Raw genomic sequence first — 12,285 nt, forward strand, 5'->3', positions numbered from 1 at the left:
TCCCCCATTTACCAACACATAAACATCACCCCTCTTTGCACAAATTTTTATTTGAGTCATAATAATTCTATCTAGAAAAGACTGTCCAACCATAGACACCATAGCATACTGGTCAGGGTTAAACCCAAATGATTTTGCAATTATAGTCACCATCCTTCCAATAACTATACTGTCAGCTGAATGCTTAGAGACCATATGTTCCATATGAGAGCAAAGAAAATAAGCACCATTTATTTTTTTTCTTCTCTTTCATGCGCCATAAAAAGAATAAATCATTCTTTCCTACAACCCCATTATTGTGCCCTCTACCTAGTATAGTGTAAGACATAAATCTTTGCAAGTTTCTCAGAGCAGGGTCTTGAATAGCTGAGGCCTTAGCAGAACTAGGGTTGTAGTATCTCCCATATGGTGCAATGGACTTCCAAAATGTAGGGGGATCGTAGATGGTCCTTTGCCACTCTATCACTTTTTCTCCATCATTACAAAAATCAAATAAAACATTCACTTGAACAGTGTCAAGTTCTCTGTGCTGACCCAAACACCTAAAGGAAATGGTGTCCCTATGGTTACTTTGCATAGGTTGGAAGTCCAATTGCAATGAGCTTAAAAATTCAATTGTCGATTCCCTATAAGCAGGTTCTTGAATCCTAGTAAAATCACTCCAACCTATATTTTCCAAATATTCACTAACAGATTCATAAAGCCCTATCTCCTTGAGGCTGTGTTCATCAATGTACTTGGTGGCTAAAATTTTCTTTTTAGCAAAGGCCTCATAATTTTTCCTCATTTCAAAGTCCCTAAAAGTCCATGGGTAATATGAGTTTACCTGACTTCCAGATGGAGGGATAACTGGAGCAGTTTGAGACACTGTTGGTAAATGATGTGGGGGTGATTGGACCCTAATTGGAGCAGAAGAACCTTGCGGTGAGATAGGATTTTGGGCAGTGGAGCGGGTTCTGGCACTAACGGGTCTTGGGGAATCAACTCTAGGTTATTTTGGTGGAGCAGATGAGGGGAGAACTGATTTCTTTCTTTTTTGCATTTCATATACAGCTGAAGGGGAGTCTTTGGTGTGGTGTCTTGGGTGGCATTATTGAGATTAGGGGTGGGATGATAGGATTGGCGAGGTGGAGAGCTAGGGTTCGTATCGAGAATTTAGGGATTTAGGGACAAAATGGGTGTTTCTGGTTGAGCATTGGGTGGTGTAGGGTTTGGTGTTGGGGTTGAAGAATTACTGTTGGCAGCCATTTTCATGGCTCGCAGCTTGGGTATGTGGGTGGATGGCTGTTTGGTGCGCACCATGGAAGAAATAGTGAAGGCTTAGGTCGTGCGGCTGATGGGATGAAATATGATAAAATGGCTAGGGTAAAGGTTTAAGTGATGTTATACCTAGTGTCTAACATGAGGCATGTTAAGAATAGTGAGGGGTGACATGCCCTGTTTGATTTGGTGTAAGATGAATAACATGAGTCATGTTGGAATAAAAGAGAAAAATGACATGCCCTGTGTGATTTTACATGAAGTGCTACATGAGGCATGTTGGACCCCTTGAAGCTCTTGGCAGGTTTTACATTTTTAGTAGTTTAAAGTGCCCAGAACAGGTTCTGGTGGTGACACTACCCCCAGTATACATCATGTTGAACCTAGTGTTAAATGACCTGATGAAAATCCCAGAAATGTGACCCAAAACACACTAAAACCAAACCCAAAATACAATTTGCATAGAAATTTCACTCAAAATTCAATTGGAATCCAATTAATCGCTAAGAACAATTAAAATCTATCAATCCACCAAACACAAACTAAAACATTATTCAAGTAATATTCACATTACCAATCACACCACAAGTAATAACACCCAAATTGAACCCCAAACTCATCATTAAAAATTCATGAACAAGGAATAAAATTATGCTGCAGACACTGTTCACATAAGTAAATTTTTGTAGAATTGTATTATGAAATTTCACAAAATATACAATGGCAAATATGTCAATTTCAGTGCACTATATCAAAATTAATTACCCAAAAAGTAAAATCAAAAGCATATTGCTATTGATTACCATGAAAGTTCCTATATTTCTCACTAATTTCCTCAAATTGCTGCAACTAAAATGGCCTTTCATTCCACCATGTTGCTGCAATCAGACAAACAGCTTAAATTAATTCAAATTTGACTCTGTTAAAAACAATATGCATCATGGAAGACAAATTTAAGGTTCAGCAACTTCCTAGACATTAATTCTTTCAATTCAGTATACTCATTTGCTTGAAAATCACCACTCACCTGCAGAAAGAAATTTTAATGTCAAATTTGAGTTCAATGGGATATAAGATGAAACAAAATAAAAGAAAAATTAAGTATAAGGAAAAATTTTTGGGGTGCCTCCCAAAAAGCACTAATTTTAGGTTATTAGCTTGACCCTCTCTAATTCAGTGAATTGGTGGATCATCAAGGAAACAACTTGTTCCCTTCTCAATGGGCTGGCCTGTGATATAAATCTTGAGCCTTTGACCATTAACTTTAAAAAGACCAGAATTTTCACTCCAAATATCCACAGCTCCATGTGGGTAAACTTTGACAACCTTGAAAGGACCAGACCATCTTGATTTCAATTTTTCAGGAAAGAGTCTAAGTCTAGAATTATACAATAAAACCAGATCACCCTCTTTAAACTCCTTTCTTTTTAATATACTTATCATACCAAAATCTAGTCCTATCCTTAAAAATCCTAGCATTCTCATATGCATCCAACCTTATCTCTTCAAGTTCATTTAATTGAAGTAACCTTTTCTCTCCAGCACTGTTTAAGTCAAAATTCAAAGTTCGGATTGCCCAATATGCTTTGTGCTCCAACTCAACTGGCAAATGACATGATTTCCCATAGACTAGCTTAAAAGGTGTAATTCCAATGGGTGTCTTGTAAGCTGTCCTGTACGCCCATAATGCATCATCTAGCCTTAATGACCAATCCTTCTTTGAATAATTAATAGTTTTTTTCCAGAATTCTCTTCAATTCCCTATTAGATATTTCAACTTACCCACTAGTCTGAGGGTGATAAGGTGTAGCTACCTTATGAGTAACCCCATATTTCTTCAAACCCACTACTACCCTTGCATCATTTGTAGGGGAAACAATGGCCTCAACCCATTTAGACACATAATCCACACCTACCAAAATGTACTTATTCCCAAAAGATGATGGGAATGGTCCCATGAAATCTATGCCCCAAACATCAAATAACTCAATCTCCAAAATTCCTTGTTGCGGCATTTCATTTTTCCTTGAAATATTCCCCACTCTTTGACATCTGTCACATCTCAAAATAAATTCTCTCACAATTTTAAACATGTGTGGCCAATAAAATCCAACTTAAAGTATTTTACCCACTGTTTTATCCACACTAAAATGAACTCCATAGTCAGAAGAATGACAATGCTCTAGAATGTTTCCTATTTCCTCTTCAGGCACGCACCTTCTAACTAGGCCATCATTACATCTCTTGAATAACAATGGATCCTCCCATGTATAAAATTTCACATCATGCAAAAATTTCTTTTTCTGTTGATAGCTCAAATCTGGTGGGAGAACTCCACAAGACAGGTAATTGACAAAATCTGCAAACCACGGCAATGCAGCAACAACGACTAGCAATTGCTCATTCGAGAAAAAGTCATCAATTGGCAATTCCTCTTCATTTTCGTCCTTACTTTCATACTTAATCCTTGATAGATGGTCCGCCACAACATTTTCAGCTCCCTTTTTGTCTTTAATTTGTAAGTCAAACTCCTGTAGCAATAGAACCCATCTTATCAGTCTTGGTTTTGCTTCTTTTTTATGGCTGCGTGGTCTGTATAGACAATCACTTTTAATCCAACCAAAGATGATCTAAACTTTTTCACAACAAACACCACAGCTAAAAATTCTTTCTCAGTGGTGGCATAATTTACTTGAGCATCATCTAGAGTTTTACTGGCATAATAAATTGCATAAGACCTCTTCTCTTTTTTCTGACCAAGCACAGCTCCCACGGCAAAGTCACTAGCATCACACATAATCTCAAATGGCAATGACCAATCCAGAGGTTGCATAATAGGGGCTGTTGTTAGAGCTTCCTTCAACCTATTAAAAGAATCAAAACAAGCGTGGTCAAAATTAAAAGGAACATCATGATTTAACAAATTTGTAAGAGGTTTAGCAATTTTTGAAAAATCCTTTATAAATCGCCGGTAGAACCCAGCATGCCCAAGAAAACTTCTAATTCCTTTCACTGAAGTTGGTGGAGGCATCTTCTCAATCACTTCTACTTTGGCCTTGTCCACTTCAATTTCTCTATGTGATACCAAATATCCAAGCACAATGCGTTCTTGCACCATAAAATGACATTTCCCCCAATTTAGCACCAAATCTATTTCTTCACATCTTTTAAGCACTTTAGAGAGGTTAGATAGACAGTTATCAAAAGAAAAACCATATACAGAAAAATCGTCCATGAAAACTTCCATAATTTCCTCAATAAAATCAGAGAAAATGGCCATCATACACCGCTGAAAAGTAGCTGGTGCATTACATAAGCCAAAGGCATCCTTCTATATGCAAATGTGTCATATGGACATGTGAATGTGGCTTTCTCTTGATCACTAGGATGTATTGGGATTTGGAAAAAACCAGAATACCCATCCAAATAACAAAAATATGAATGTTTTGCTAACCTCTCTAACATTTGATCAATAAAAGGCAAGGGAAAATGGTCTTTCCTAGTGGCACTATTAAGCTTCCTGTAATCTATACACATCCTCCACCCTGTGACAATTCTAGTAGGTATCAACTCATTATTTTCATTTTTCACAACGGTCACACCTCCTTTCTTAGGAACCACATGAACTGGGCTAACCCAACTACTATCAGAAATAGGATAAATGATCCCAGCTTCAAGCAGTTTCAAGACTTCTTTCTTCACCACCTCTTTCATATTAGGATTTAACCTTCTTTGATGTTCTATGGTAGCTTTAAAATTATCCTCTAAAAGAATCCTATGCATGCACAAGGTGGGGTTTATACCTTTTATGTCATCAATGGTGTAACCAATGACTTTCCTATGTGCTCTTAACTCTCTCAGCAATTTTTCAACTTGTACATCACTCAAATTTGCATTAATAATGACAGGATAAGTTGAATTAGGTCCAAGAAAAGCATACCTTAATGTAGATGGAAGCGATTTGAGGTCTACCTGTGGTGCGTCCTTCTCATTTAGCAAAGATGGTTGTGCAACTTCATAATTTAATTCTTCAACTTGCAAAACTTGATCTCCTACAACTTCTTGAGTAGCTTTCATGATTTGAGCAAAAGCTGCAACTTCAGGATTTTCATCCTTTGTTGTTCTACTATGTACCAAACAATTCTCCAAAGGGTGCTCAGGATATCTTTCCTTAAATTCTGCTTCCACAATCTCATCAATAACATCCACCCTTAAATAAGGATCAACTCCATGATGTTTCTTTAAAGTCTGATTCAAATTAAATTCCACCTCTTCTCCAACTTTTAATGTCAATCAGCCATTCTTTACATCAATTATAGCCCCTGTTGTGGCTAAAAATGGCCTTCCCAAGATGATAGGTATGTGAATATCCTCTTCCATTTCAAGAACCACAAAATCCACAAAAATAAAAAATTTTCCAACCTTCAATGGCACATTCTCCAAAATTCCCACTGGATATTTGATACATCTATCAGCTAGTTGCAAAGAAATGGTGGTGGGCTTCAAATCTCCTACCTTTAGCTTTTCACAAATGGAGAGTGGCATCAAGCTTACACTAGCTCCAAGATCACATAATGCCTTTTCAATACTAGTATCCCCAATGTGACAAGGAATAGAGAAACTCCCTGGATCCTTCAATTTTGGTGGAAGTTTATTTTGTAAGAGAGCACTACACTCCTCTGTTAATGCCACGGTTTCATAATCTTCTAATCTCCTCTTGTTTGACAAAATTTCTTTCAGGAATTTAGCATATGAGGGCATTTGAGAAATTGCATCTGTAAATGGAATGTTGATGTATAACTTCTTCAAAACTTCAAAAAATTTCCCAAACTGCTTATCTAGCTTTGCTTTCTGAAACCTCTGAGGATATGGAAATGGTGGCCTGTATGGTGGTGGAGGCACATACTTTTCCTCTTCTTCTTTTTCAATTTCCTTCTTCTTGTTTGCTTCTTCATTAACTTCATCATGATTCAGAATAGATTCATTTTTATCTTCATCTTCTTTCTTCTTTTCCTCCTCTACCTTATCTTTCTCTTTTTCTCCCAAAATTTTTCCACTCTTTAGGATCACTGCCTTGCAATGTTCTTTAGGATTCTCTGGTTGACTTGGAAGTTTTTCTTGTGCTTTGCTGGAAGAGCTTGCTTGTTGAGCTATTTGGTTTTCCAACATCCTGTTATGAGTGGCAAGCTGGTCTATCCTTGAAGTTAATTATTGAATCATTTCTCCTTGTTTCTATTGAGCAGTTAAGAAATTCTCCATCATAGACTTAAAAATTAAATCTTGGTCTAAAGATTGAATTGGTGGTTGTGGAATAGGTGCATTTTGATTCCTTTGTGGTGGAAATCCAGGTGGTACTCTGTTGTTGCTGAAAATTTTACTGTTGTTGCTGAAAATTAGGAGGTTGTTGATAATTTTGTTGCTGCCCTTTTCGACCTCCCCAAGAAAAGTTAGGGTGGTTCCTCCATGTTGGATTATATGTAGCAGAAAAAGGATTACCAACTAGTTTCTGATTGTAATTCCCAACAAAATCAACTTGCTCATTTCCAAACTCTTGCCCATGGGGAGGAAAATCATTGATACAATGCATATTTCCCGTACCAACATCTTCTGTATGACTAGATCCTCCAATTGATGAGTCAACCTTCATGCTTAACTTATCCATTTTCTCGTCAAAGCATCAAATTTGGCATTGAACATACTCATGGCATCTAATTCATATACACCAGCTGGTGACTTTTTCATATCATTTCTTTCACAGCTCCATTGATAATTATTGTAATCAATTTTATCCAATGCTGAATAGGCTTCATCTTCTGACTTCTCCATAAGATCACCTCCTGAAGATGCATCAATTATACTTCTAATTGCTGGAGAAACACCATTGTAGAAATGTTAAACCAGCATCCATCTAGGGATTCCATGATGTGGACATCTCCTCTGAAGATCCTTATATCTCTCCCAAGCTTCATAGAGACTCTCATTATCCCTTGGTCTGAAAGAAGTTAATTCATTTCTCAATTTTGCAGTCTTGCTAGGAGGAAAGTATTGAGCCAAGAAAGCTTGTGACAACTCATCCCAAGTAGTTATTGAACCCGAAGGTAATGAATGCAACCACTCCCTAGCACGATCCTTTAAAGAAAAAGGAAATAATCTCAGTCGGATGGCATCATCTGACACTCCATTTATCTTCAGCATGTCGCTAATTTCAAGAAAATGTGCAAGGTGCACATGTGGACTCTCAGTAGGACCTCCCCCAAAATGTGATTGTTAAACCATTTGACAAAGTGAGGGCTTCAACTCAAAGTTTTTTGCTTCCACTCTAGGCCTTGTAATACTTGGTCTAAAATCTCCAAAATTAGGAAAAGCATGATCCTTAATTGATCGGTTGTTGTTTGTTATAGCTTCTATCACTTGTTGCTCTTAATGTTGCTCTTGCTGTCTTTGAATTCTGAGTTCAGTTTTTCTTCTTTTTGACTCTGCTCTTAAAGCTTTAGCTATCTTTTCAATCTCAGGATCAAAAATTAAATCAATTTCTACACTTTTTATTCTTCTCATATAAAAGATATGTACCTGAAAAACCAAAATAAGAAAATCTCAAAGTAAAATGATAAAGAAGAGAAATTAAAATAAAAAATAATATTCCCAAATTAACCAAACAATCAATCGTCTAATATCAAACAAAACAATTCCCCGACAACGGTGCCAAAAACTTGGTTGCGTACTCCACAAGTATACGGGTTGTTCAAGTAGTAAAGAAAAGATATTGTCCCACAGAGAATTGTTGTTTGGGTACCAAACTATAAAAGTCATGATTATTTGGGCTATCAATAATTTGTGACAAAAATAGAGTAAGAGGTGCAGCAAATTAAATTGGGAAAATAAGGAAATTATAATGAATTAAGCAATTAAAATTCTAAGCACTATACTAATTTTCTAAAATTTCAGCAAATGACAAAAGATTTAATTAATTAATGATAAAAATTGATCCCAGAGTTGAGGTTCATGAAGTAAATTTAATTGGGATTTGGATAGACAAAGCCAAGATTAAGGGAAATACAAGTTTGAAGGAAGTTGATTTTGATTTCCTTTAATTTCTCTTTCAAGCAAACTAAAGAGTGTTTTAAAGGAAACTAAACCCCATTCTCATGTGATATTTAATTACCCAAAACCCTTTAAGCATTTTAATCAACTTGAAATTCCTCTTAACCCACTAGTTTATTTCTAACACTAGGTGATTAAGTTCATTATCTTGATTATCTATCATAGATTTTCACCTCTCGGTCCTTCAATCTAAGATTAAGAACAAAACCCAAAGGGTACCAACAATGGGTATGTAAATAAGCACACAAGATAAGAATCAAAGCTTATATATACTAAAATCTGATTAAAACCAATCCAAATCCACAAATAAAACTTAAATCATTACACCCAACTCTGAAATCTTAAGTATCTACTCACTCATGCTTATATTTACAAGTAGAAAATATGAAATAGAGTAAGAAAACATGAAAATAAAACTAAAAATAAAAGAACCCAGAAGAAGAAGATCCAAATCTCTGAAAATGGAAGCTGGAAAATGGAACTCTGCAAGTGTTCTTCCTCCAAAAATGGCGTGATTCCCTCTTCCTCTCTCTTTTGATTTTTCTCTCTCTTTCTCCTTATGGTAAAAATGAGAATATGATGCTTTTATATCCCCTCAAGGGTTGCCCTAAAACTAGTTTCTAAAGGGAAAAGGACAAAAGGTGTAAAAGGTGTGAAAAGAGAAAATTTTTTCATGTCAGCAAATCTGCCAGCGCCATCCCACATGCTTCATGTTGATTTCTGTTGTTTTCCACATGCCTCATGTTGATTCAGAGGAGGAGCCTTTAGATTTTGTACGACCAGCTACACGGGGCATGTGGGAGTCCTTGAAAGTCTCGGCGTGTTTTCTCTAAAATCTCTATTTACACGACCTGCCACACGAGGCATGTGGAGGCCCATGAAACTTTCGGCGTGTTTTGTTCCGAAGTCTCTGTTTACATGACCCAGTGTGAATTTATGTGCCTCATATTGATTTCTGCTGGGTAACTCTTATCTTCACACTACCTTTAACACGGGGCATGTGGAGGTCCTTGAAAGTCTCAGCTGGTCTTCTCCTTTAAGCAAATTTTCTTCACTTGTCACTCTATTTTAAGCTTCAAAATCACTTTGAATTTCTTCTATATGGACCTTTTTGCCTTTAAACCTTATTAAAACCTATCAAAAACATTAAAATTTCGAAAATCAAATATAATGAAACTAAAATTAACAAATTAACTAAAATAAGCATTAAATGTATAAAATTACTAAACTAAAAAGGCAAAATGGATGCAAAACTACCCTAAAATATCTATATGAATTGGGTTTATCAGTTGACAAGGCTTGAGAAGCTGATTTGGGGGCTGCCCATCGGTGATCTTGGTGTGGACAAGCTAGAGGGACAACACTTGGGGTCCTAAGTGCTTCCTAAAGGTGCCAATTGCATTCATAGTGCATCAAAGAGGTTAGTGCTCAAACTCTTCTTTTAAACTAGGGTTTAATTGAATTAATTTGTTAATTCACAATCTTGAATGCCAAACATAGATCCTAATACATATTAAAAGTGTTTTAATATGTAATTCAACATTGAAATTAATTAGGCATATAAGAGATGTGGCATGATACATGTAACCCTAGAAGAAAAATTTTAAATTCAATGCTCCAATGAACTAATCACTATGCTTCCGCTCCTTCACCTATGCTCTAGGAAGGAGATGAAAACCATCCCCTACCCGAAAAGGGAAGGGATGGCACTAAACAACTGAGAAAATGAAGATCTGATATCCTTAAGAAAACCCAACCTTTGAAAGGAAAATCTCACTCTAAATAAGTTAGAGAGAGGATAGTCTCTATATAAGTGGATTTGACTGATATATTATAAGTCAAACAATAGAGAGACGAATGTAGAATCGCCTGTAGCGCCTAGGTATTAGCAGCCAAAAGACACCAATCATAGAAGCAAAGCAAAGGAAAACTGGCCACTAGAAAGCAAGCAAGCTATCGTAGCCCAATCGAGCAAAGAAGATCCCTTAATAACAACCATCATCTCGGCCATCTACAAGGTCAAAAAGGAAACTAAGTTCAAGACTCTTCAAGGAGGCGACAAAGCTCATTTGGCAATCTCAATTGGCAATCTCAATCGCTTGTAGCCATTTGAGGGATCGAAGGCCAAACAAGGTGTCCTTGTATAATGAATAGTACTCACTAATTCCACTTAGTGTAAAATTGTTTAATAATAGATTTTGTCTAGAGTTAAAAATCTCCTTTTTACATGGAAATTAGTTCCAAACAAGGAAACTAAATCAATTTAGTATTATATTTTAAATATAGAATGCAATTAATTATTCTTAAATTTAATAATAAATAGTGTCATTTTCACTTAAGCATTAAATGAAGTAATTGCTCTGTGTTAATAATGTGCCAATAATATTTCTTATTGCAGTTATTGATTAACCTTGATTTATAATTTCTTGAAAACAATGACGAAAAATTTATAAAAAAATCTTTTGGATAAATTATTATTATTATTATTATTTTTTGAGTTATGTAAAAATTAATACATATGTAAGCGTGAAACTAGGTAGAGGCTTGGGGGCAAGAGTTTTTAAAATTAAAATTTTACTCATTAATTTTAATTTTTTTTTTGAAATTATTATTTATCCCTTAAAAATTTTCAAAATTAAAAATTTTCTTATAATTTTTTTAAAAGATTATTGTTTGTCCTTCAATATTTTTATTTATATTTTGAAAAATCATTGATTTAGTTATATTGCAAAAGCATGCAATACCATGAAACTAGCGAATGTTGTGAATGAATAATGCCTTGAATTAATTGTTTTCTTATTGTGAATGAAATTTAATAATAAAAAAAAAATCATTTAGCATATATAAGCATGAAACTAATTAAGTTGCATATATAGATATTATTTTTAGAATAAAAACTTTTATAAAATAGGATTTTGCTAGAATTACTTCTTAAAATAAGATTTTTAGTTTATCTTATTATATTCTAAACGAAAATTTATAATATGCAACAAAAACACCCAAAAGAGAATTAAAAAAACTTTTTAATATATAATTATCACTTTAAAAATGTAAAATAACATCATCTAAGATGAAAAAGAAATCAACATTTCATCAAGACATGCAATAATATTGTTGGAGACATAAAAATATCAAGCAGTAATATAATAATCTTTCATTAAAATTGGAATTGAGAATAAAATCACCTTGCATTAAAAATTGCCATTATCATACTTGATGATATAAAGACTTTATAGGGATAATAAAATCATTACCATGCGACTAACGTTACTTAGAGAATTAAAAATTAAGACTCATATTAGTATAATTTTAATTATAGAATTTATTATTACTGATTGAGATTTCACTTCTCAATAAAAATTATCATTTTCTGAAAATTTAAATTAAACTTTTATAAAATCTCAATTACTCAACTCGAATTGAACTGTGGAGAGTATTTAAATATGATAGATCATGCATATTTCTATAAATATGGAAGTATATGTTACATAGTAATATAAAATGTTAATTTGGATTAGTTTTAGGTATTTAAAAAAATTAATTAATGGTTTATTAAAAATGAATTTTGAAAACCAACAGGTGCTTAGTATGAGTGGTTCGACACTCTTATTATTTAAGCGGGGCAAGTGTTTTATTTTCGTGGATGGAGAAAATACCCATTGAGAGCGCTTTACCCATTAGTCCTGATCATTGGACTAGATAAATACATATGGAATATAAAAATAAAAATAATAAAAAAAAAGAAATGAGTTTTAAAAATAGGACCTTGTATTCCTAAAAAAAAAAAAGAAAAAGATTATTGTGCCTTAACTTAATGCTATGGAATCATTTCTAAGCTGTAAAGTCCCGAATTCAATAGAAGTTAATTGTATGAAAAGAAAGTAAAAAAGTTTTCATTGATGCCATTCATGAGCAAAGCAACGG

The 12,285-nt window shown here is 34.5% G+C and overlaps 1 non-coding gene across 1 annotated transcript; it reads left to right on the forward strand.

The window, feature by feature from the left end:
• Positions 1-7,174: 7,174 nt before the first annotated feature.
• Positions 7,175-7,281, forward strand: LOC131172449 (small nucleolar RNA R71). The gene has a single exon (XR_009142926.1). It is a non-coding gene; the product is annotated as a small nucleolar RNA R71 (small nucleolar RNA).
• Positions 7,282-12,285: the final 5,004 nt, after the last annotated feature.

Source organism: Hevea brasiliensis, chromosome 13, assembly GCF_030052815.1.
Source record: "Hevea brasiliensis isolate MT/VB/25A 57/8 chromosome 13, ASM3005281v1, whole genome shotgun sequence".
Taxonomy (NCBI): Eukaryota; Viridiplantae; Streptophyta; class Magnoliopsida; order Malpighiales; family Euphorbiaceae; genus Hevea; species Hevea brasiliensis.